The 7,500-nt window shown below is 59.8% G+C and overlaps 2 non-coding genes across 2 annotated transcripts; both read right to left on the bottom strand.

Moving 5' to 3' along the window:
- Positions 1–120: 120 nt before the first annotated feature.
- LOC139054059 (5.8S ribosomal RNA) lies at positions 121–273 on the bottom strand. Its single transcript, XR_011511001.1, has one exon. It is a non-coding gene; the product is annotated as a 5.8S ribosomal RNA (ribosomal RNA).
- A 1,239-nt stretch (positions 274–1,512) lies between these two features.
- Positions 1,513–3,327, bottom strand: LOC139054061 (small subunit ribosomal RNA). Its single transcript, XR_011511003.1, has one exon. It is a non-coding gene; the product is annotated as a small subunit ribosomal RNA (ribosomal RNA).
- Positions 3,328–7,500: the final 4,173 nt, after the last annotated feature.

Genomic DNA, 7,500 nt, shown 5'->3' with positions numbered 1-7,500 from the left:
TCGTGAGGTTGCTGGCGCGTGGCTTCAGCGCTCAACGTACTGTCCATGATGCCGACGCGGTCAAAACGAGTCGACGGACGCACGTTCCCTGTGCGCCGAAGGCTCTCTTGATATGTGATCCGACCCTCAGACAGACGAAGCCAAGGGAAGACCCAAGGCCGCAATGTGCGTTCAAAGAATCAGTGCTCAGTGTGTCCTGCAATTCACACCAAGTCTCGCAGCTGGCTGCGTTCTTCATCGACCCGAGAACCGAGTGATCCACCGCTTAGAGTCGTGAAAAATAGTTTGTTCAATTCAGTACAGTACAACCAGTGTTTCAGGCACGTGGCGTCTCCCTGTGTGTGGTTTCGAAGAGCGCCTTTCGGCGTGCGCTACTCCTGTTTCGCTCTTTCGTTCGGCGGTCACGCGTTTCCGCATGACCGCTGCTGATCCAACAGCCTACTCGAGACGAAAGACAAGAGCTTGGCGCGCGCGTACTCGCGCAGCTCTCCAAAGCCACTCGGCCAGTGCCAGGGACGGCTCTCTGCGCCGGAGCCACAACAAGTCTACTTGAGGCGGAAGACGAAGCCAGCAAGGGCCTGGCCGCAAGTGCGTTCGAATACGGGATTACAGTCCCTCGTCTGTCCGTACTTCCTCTTTCGACGTGCGGCGCCTTCCCAAAGCGCACAAGTCCGCAAACCGCAGAACGCTTCCGACGTAGCAAAGCCGCGTTTCCTTCGGTACTTCGCAGCAACGCCGCCTTTCCCTCGGCGGCGGGCAAATAGCCTGCAGACGTCGTCGCATTGAACCGCGAACTCGACACCTCGCGCGTCACGAGCGGGAGCCGACCGGCAGCCTCCGGCCCTTTCGGGCGCGGTGGAATTTGCCGCGGAGGACGGGAGAGTGCTTTAGGCCACGGTTCCTTCCGTACTTGGCAGCCGCACCCTCAATACCGCCGGTTCCATGACCGACCGAGCGCCGCACCGTTCCTTTAGTACTTGGGCAGCAACAAAGTCGGGTCGTTACTCCACACTCGCCGCAGGAAGCGACCGGCAGCCGCCAGCCTTTTCAGACTCGGCAGCGTTTGCCGCGGAGGACGGGAGAGCGCTCGCACCACGGTTCCGTGTGTACTAAGCGGCAGCGGCATTAGCTCTCGACCGTCAGTTCCTTGACCGACCGCACGCTTCGCCGTTCCCCTCGTACTGGGCAAGAGCAGCAGGTCGGGTCGTCTTACTCCCATTCCGCGCAAGAGTGCCGAGGCGGACTTCAGAAAGCCCACCCAACAGTGTGCGTTACGCCGTTTCTCTACCCGCGGGCGCGGCCAAGCCAACCGTCCAAGGTTGCAGCCGGCGTCCACTGGGCGCAACAAATTTGGCACGGGGCGCCCTTCGAAATTCGGGCAATCCCCGGCATGTTCGGGTATAGCCGTCCCCGCGTCCAAGCGGGGCCAGCGGCGGAAAGCGTCGGGCGCAGCGAGCTGCTTCACCCACACGGGGTAGAAACAATGGCGCTCGTCACCCTCGAACAATCCGGTAATGATCCTTCCGCAGGTTCACCTACGGAAACCTTGTTACGACTTTTACTTCCTCTAAATGATCAAGTTTGGTCATCTTTCCAACAGACCGGCGCAACCGAAAGGCCGCGCCGGACATCGGTCCGAAGACCTCACTAAATCATTCAATCGGTAGTAGCGACGGGCGGTGTGTACAAAGGGCAGGGACGTAATCAACGCGAGCTTATGACTCGCGCTTACTGGGAATTCCTCGTTCAAGGGGAACAATTGCAAGCCCCTATCCCAATCACGAAAGAAGTTCCACGGGTTACCCAGTCTTTTCAGACAGGGATAAAGACACGCTGCTTCCTTCAGTGTAGCGCGCGTGCGGCCCCGGACATCTAAGGGCATCACAGACCTGTTATTGCTCTGTTTCGTGCGGCTAGGAGCCGCTTGTCCCTCTAAGAAGGTTGTAAGGTGCTGGGAACCCCGCACCTATTTAATAGGCTAGAGTCTCGTTCGTTATCGGAATTAACCAGACAAATCGCTCCACCAACTAAGAACGGCCATGCACCACCATCCACCGAATCAAGAAAGAGCTCTCAATCTGTCAATCCTCCCAGTGTCCGGGCCGGGTAAGTTTTCCCGTGTTGAGTCAAATTAAGCCGCAGGCTCCACTCCTGGTGGTGCCCTTCCGTCAATTCCTTTAAGTTTCAGCTTTGCAACCATACTTCCCCCGGAACCCAAACACTTTGGTTTCCCGGAAGCTGCCCGCCGAGTCATTTGAGTAACTCAGGCGGATCGCTGGTTGGCATCGTTTATGGTCAGAACTAGGGCGGTATCTGATCGCCTTCGAACCTCTGACTTTCGTTCTTGATCAAAGAAAACATTCTTGGCAAATGCTTTCGCAGTAGTTCGTCTTGCGACGGTCCAAGAATTTCACCTCTAGCGCCGCAATACGAATGCCCCCGTCTGTCCCTCTTAATCATTACCTCGTATTCCAAAAACCAACAGAACAGAAACGAGGTCTTGTTCTATTATTCCATGCAAGTTTATTCAGGCGACTCGCCTGCGTTGAGCACTCTAATTTTTTCAAAGTAAAAGCACCGGCCTTCTCGAGGCACACAATGAAGTGCACCAAGAAAGGACCGGCATGATGTTCAGTCCGAGCCGTCGCATCGGGTAGATGCACTACTCGTCTGGAACTGAGATCCAACTACGAGCTTTTTAACCGCAGCAGCTTTAGTATACGCTATTGGAGCTGGAATTACCGCGGCTGCTGGCACCAGACTTGCCCTCCAATTGATCCTCGTTAAAGGATTTAGAGTGTACTCATTTCAATTACGGGGCCTCAAAAGAGTCCCGTATTGTTATTTTTCGTCACTACCTCCCCGTGCCGGGAGTGGGTAATTTGCGCGCCTGCTGCCTTCCTTGGATGTGGTAGCCGTTTCTCAGGCTCCCTCTCCGGAATCGAACCCTGATTCTCCGTTACCCGTAACAACCATGGTAAGCAAGTAACCTACCATCGAAAGTTGATAAGGCAGACACTTGAAAGAAACGTCGCCGGCTCGTGGCCATGCGATCAGCACAAAGTTATCCAGAGTCACCACACAATACGGGCCGAAACCCGATCGATCTTGGTCTAATAAAAGCACCCGTCGCCCAAAGGGCTTCAGGCTCACTGCATGTATTAGCTCTAGAATTGCCACAGTTATCCAAGTAGGAAGAAACGATCTAAGGAACCATAACTGATTTAATGAGCCATTCGCGGTTTCGCCTTATTTCGGCATGTACTTAGACATGCATGGCTTAATCTTTGAGACAAGCATATGATTACTGGCAGGATCAACCAGGTAATCGTTCAACTGCGCGTCCCGCCTGTCAAGCAGGCCGGACGCCGTTTTTGCGATGCCGAGGCCACCTTCAGGCGCCCCAGCACGCTTCGTTCTTGCAAAGAGTAGCACTTTGCACAGTCCGAGACGACGGCGTTCGAGCTCGCTACGGCGCCCTCCCCGAAGGGCCGGGTATCGCCACGCGGCAAGAAGCACGCAACATTCTCGATAGACTGGTTGTGTCGACTCGATCACGGCTTGCGGTTTCTCTTGAGCCCGCAGCACAGGTGGACCGACCGACACTTGCAACGTAGCCGAGACGGCAAAGCCGCCAGGCGACGGGTCACGCCCGCGCCTTCGGCGCTTTCGCATTTGACTCGTCCGAGGACGATGCGGAACACAACTCGATATCGTGGAGAAAGCGTCGTCCGACAACCAGCCCCTAACGCATCAAGCGGATGAGGCTGCAGACGTCAGCTGTGGGATCCACGGGAGCGATACCGGGGACACGCTTGACGGGCACGAAGCCCGCCGCATATCAAACACCCAGGTCGCTTTTGGGGGCGACTGCTCTCTGGGACCCCCATATAATAGCAGCGATAAGTTCCCAAATCTCCATGGGGCCGTACTCGTGCCACTTTCGACGAGCGTTTGGCGAAAATCGTGCCGCCTCGCAGCGCCGCGAGCGAGATGGAAAGCTTACGTCGGCAGCGCAATGCCGAAGTCGTGAAAGCGCAGCGCGTCGACCGAATGCGCGAACGGCAATCTCTCGCCTATGGACAGCGCGGTTTCCAGAACAATCGCCTTTCTGTGCCCCTACGGGGCCGCACGCTAGCGCGGCCCTTTCGCCGTTTCCGAGCACGAGTGCGACCGGCGCGGGCGGCGTGCTCGACACCCCGGCTGACGCCGTTTCGGACTTTGTCTCTTCGCGCGCTCGCGCCAACGCCGCGGCAAAACGACGACCTCTGCGCGGTTCTTTCCCGGTTCCCGGCGTGCTATAGTGCAGCCAGCCGGACGGTGGCGACGACTCAGTCGCGGCCGTGCGGTGGCTTGTACGCCAAAGTTGCGTGACGGGCGTCGAGCTCCCGCCGCGGCCCGGCTCAGGTGGTTTCGGACTTCTGTCTCTTCCGAGCGCTCGCGTCGTCGTGGGCACGATTCTCGAGTGCGGAGCGGTGCGCGGACACCACCACGAACACGCGCAAGCCGAAAACGGCACTACGGTACAACGTCGGCCAGGGCGGTACGGCCCCCTTATATGAGCAGCGATAAGTGACCAGATCTCCACGGGGCCGTACTCGTGCGACAAGGCGGCGTACTGCGCCGAGCCGAGCGCCAATATTTGGCCTTGGCACGGCCGATTTGAGCTCTCGCGATCGCCGCGGTACCGCCGCTCACCGATTCAAGGCACGCTAGCGCGGCCCCTTCGCCATTTTTCGAGTAAGAGTGCGAAAAGCGCGCGCGGCGTGCTCGTCGCCCCGGCTGACGTAGTCTCGGACTTAGTCTCGCTCACGCCGCCCCGGCTGACGTCGTCTCGGACTTAGTCGCGCTCACACCGCCCCGGCTCACGTGGTTTCGGACTTCCGTCTCTTCCGAGCGCTCGCGTCGTCGTGGGCACGATTCTCGAGTGCGGAGCGGTGCGCGGACACCACCACGAACACGCGCAAGCCGAAAATGGCACTACGGTACAACGTCGGCCAGGGCGGTACGGCCCCCTTATATGAGCAGCGATAAGTGACCAGATCTCCACGGGGCCGTACTCGTGCGACAAGGCGGCGTACTGCGCCGAGCCGAGCGCCAATATTTGGCCTTGGCACGGCCGATTTGAGCTCTCGCGATCGCCGCGGTACCGCCGCTCACCGATTCAAGGCACGCTAGCGCGGCCCCTTCGCCATTTTTCGAGTAAGAGTGCGAAAAGCGCGCGCGGCGTGCTCGTCGCCCCGGCTGACGTAGTCTCGGACTTAGTCTCGCTCACGCCGCCCCGGCTGACGTCGTCTCGGACTTAGTCGCGCTCACACCGCCCCGGCTCACGTGGTTTCGGACTTTCGTCTCTTCCGAGCGCTCGCGTCGTCGTGGGCACGATTCTCGAGTGCGGAGCGGTGCGCGGACACCACCACGAACACGCGCAAGCCGAAAACGGCACTACGGTACAACGTCGGCCAGGGCGGTACGGCCCCTTATAAGAGCAGCGATAAGTGACCAGACCTCCACGGGGCCGTACTCGTGCGACAAGGCGGCGTACTGCGCCGAGCCGAGCGCCAATATTTGGCTTTGGCACGGCCGATTTGAGCTCTCGCGATCGCCGCGGTACCGCCGCTCACCGATTCAAGGCACGCTAGCGCGGCCCCTTCGCCATTTTTCGAGTAAGAGTGGGAAAAGCGCGCGCGGCGTGCTCGACGCCCCGGCTGACGTCGTCTCGGACTTGGTCGACGCCCCGGCTGACGTAGTCTCGGACTTAGTCTCGCTCACGCCGCCCCGGCTGACGTCGTCTCGGACTTAGTCGCGCTCACACCGCCCCGGCTCACGTGGTTTCGGACTTTCGTCTCTTCCGAGCGCTCGCGTCGTCGTGGGCACGATTCTCGAGTGCGGAGCGGTGCGCGGACACCACCACGAACACGCGCAAGCCGAAAACGGCACTACGGTACAACGTCGGCCAGGGCGGTACGGCCCCTTATAAGAGCAGCGATAAGTGACCAGACCTCCACGGGGCCGTACTCGTGCGACAAGGCGGCGTACTGCGCCGAGCCGAGCGCCAATATTTGGCTTTGGCACGGCCGATTTGAGCTCTCGCGATCGCCGCGGTACCGCCGCTCACCGATTCAAGGCACGCTAGCGCGGCCCCTTCGCCATTTTTCGAGTAAGAGTGGGAAAAGCGCGCGCGGCGTGCTCGACGCCCCGGCTGACGTCGTCTCGGACTTGGTCGACGCCCCGGCTGACGTAGTCTCGGACTTAGTCTCGCTCACGCCGCCCCGGCTGACGTCGTCTCGGACTTAGTCGCGCTCACACCGCCCCGGCTCACGTGGTTTCGGACTTGCGTCTCTTCCGAGCGCTCGCGTCGTCGTGGGCACGATTCTCGAGTGCGGAGCGGTGCGCGGACACCACCACGAACACGCGCAAGCCGAAAACGGCACTACGGTACAACGTCGGCCAGGGCGGTACGGCCCCTTATAAGAGCAGCGATAAGTGACCAGACCTCCACGGGGCCGTACTCGTGCGACAAGGCGGCGTACTGCGCCGAGCCGAGCGCCAATATTTGGCCTTGGCACGGCCGATTTGAGCTCTCGCGATCGCCGCGGTACCGCCGCTCACCGATTCAAGGCACGCTAGCGCGGCCCCTTCGCCATTTTTCGAGTAAGAGTGGGAAAAGCGACCGCGGCGTGCTCGACGCCCCGGCTGACGTCGTCTCGGACTTAGTCGACGCCCCGGCTGACGTAGTCTCGGACTTGGTCTCGCTCACGCCGCCCCGGCTGACGTAGTCTCGGACTTGGTCTCGCTCACGCCGCCCCGGCTGACGTCGTCTCGGACTTAGTCGCGCTCACACCGCCCCGGCTCACGTGGCTTCGGACTTGGTCTCTTCGAGCGCTCGCAGCCAGGTCGGGGCCGACGCCGACGTCTGCGTGGGGCTTCAACGATTCCCGGCGCGACGCAATGCAACTGCGCGCAGGATGCCAGCGACTCCGCCGTGGCCGTGCGGCGGTGTACACGCAGAAGTTTCGTGAAGGGGTATCGAGCTCCCGCCGCCCCGGCGGACGTGGTTTCGGACTTTAGCGCTCGCAGCGATCTCGCGGCGATCGCTGACGTCTGCGCGGTTTCAGGTGTGCTACGATGCAGCAGTCTGCCGCACGACAATTTACGGAAGCGAGTGCATTCCGCCCCGGCGGACGCGGCAGCGGACTTTGTGCCTGCGGGAGTGCTCTTGTTGCTGTAAAATTTGAACGGGTGCAGCTGCGCGAAGCAAGTGTACACATTTTCTCTCTCTCTCTCTCTCTCTCTGCCTCTGAGGCGACTGTAATTTTAATTTAAATGCAATTGGAGGCGGGAGCAACCTGATGAGAGTAGGCGGACTTCGGCACACCTTGTAGTTTAGAAATTGTTTTCAAGCTTTGAGGACATACACAATCGCGCCATCTGCTTTCCCCGTCTCTTTGGCACTTCATAGTGTGTGCAGCATGCTCTGCATTCCAAAGAAACGCGCCTGTT

The sequence above is a fragment of the Dermacentor albipictus genome, unplaced genomic scaffold, assembly GCF_038994185.2.
Source record: "Dermacentor albipictus isolate Rhodes 1998 colony unplaced genomic scaffold, USDA_Dalb.pri_finalv2 scaffold_548, whole genome shotgun sequence".
Lineage (NCBI taxonomy): Eukaryota > Metazoa > Arthropoda > Arachnida > Ixodida > Ixodidae > Dermacentor > Dermacentor albipictus.
This window is presented reverse-complemented; position numbering and strand designations above follow the sequence as displayed.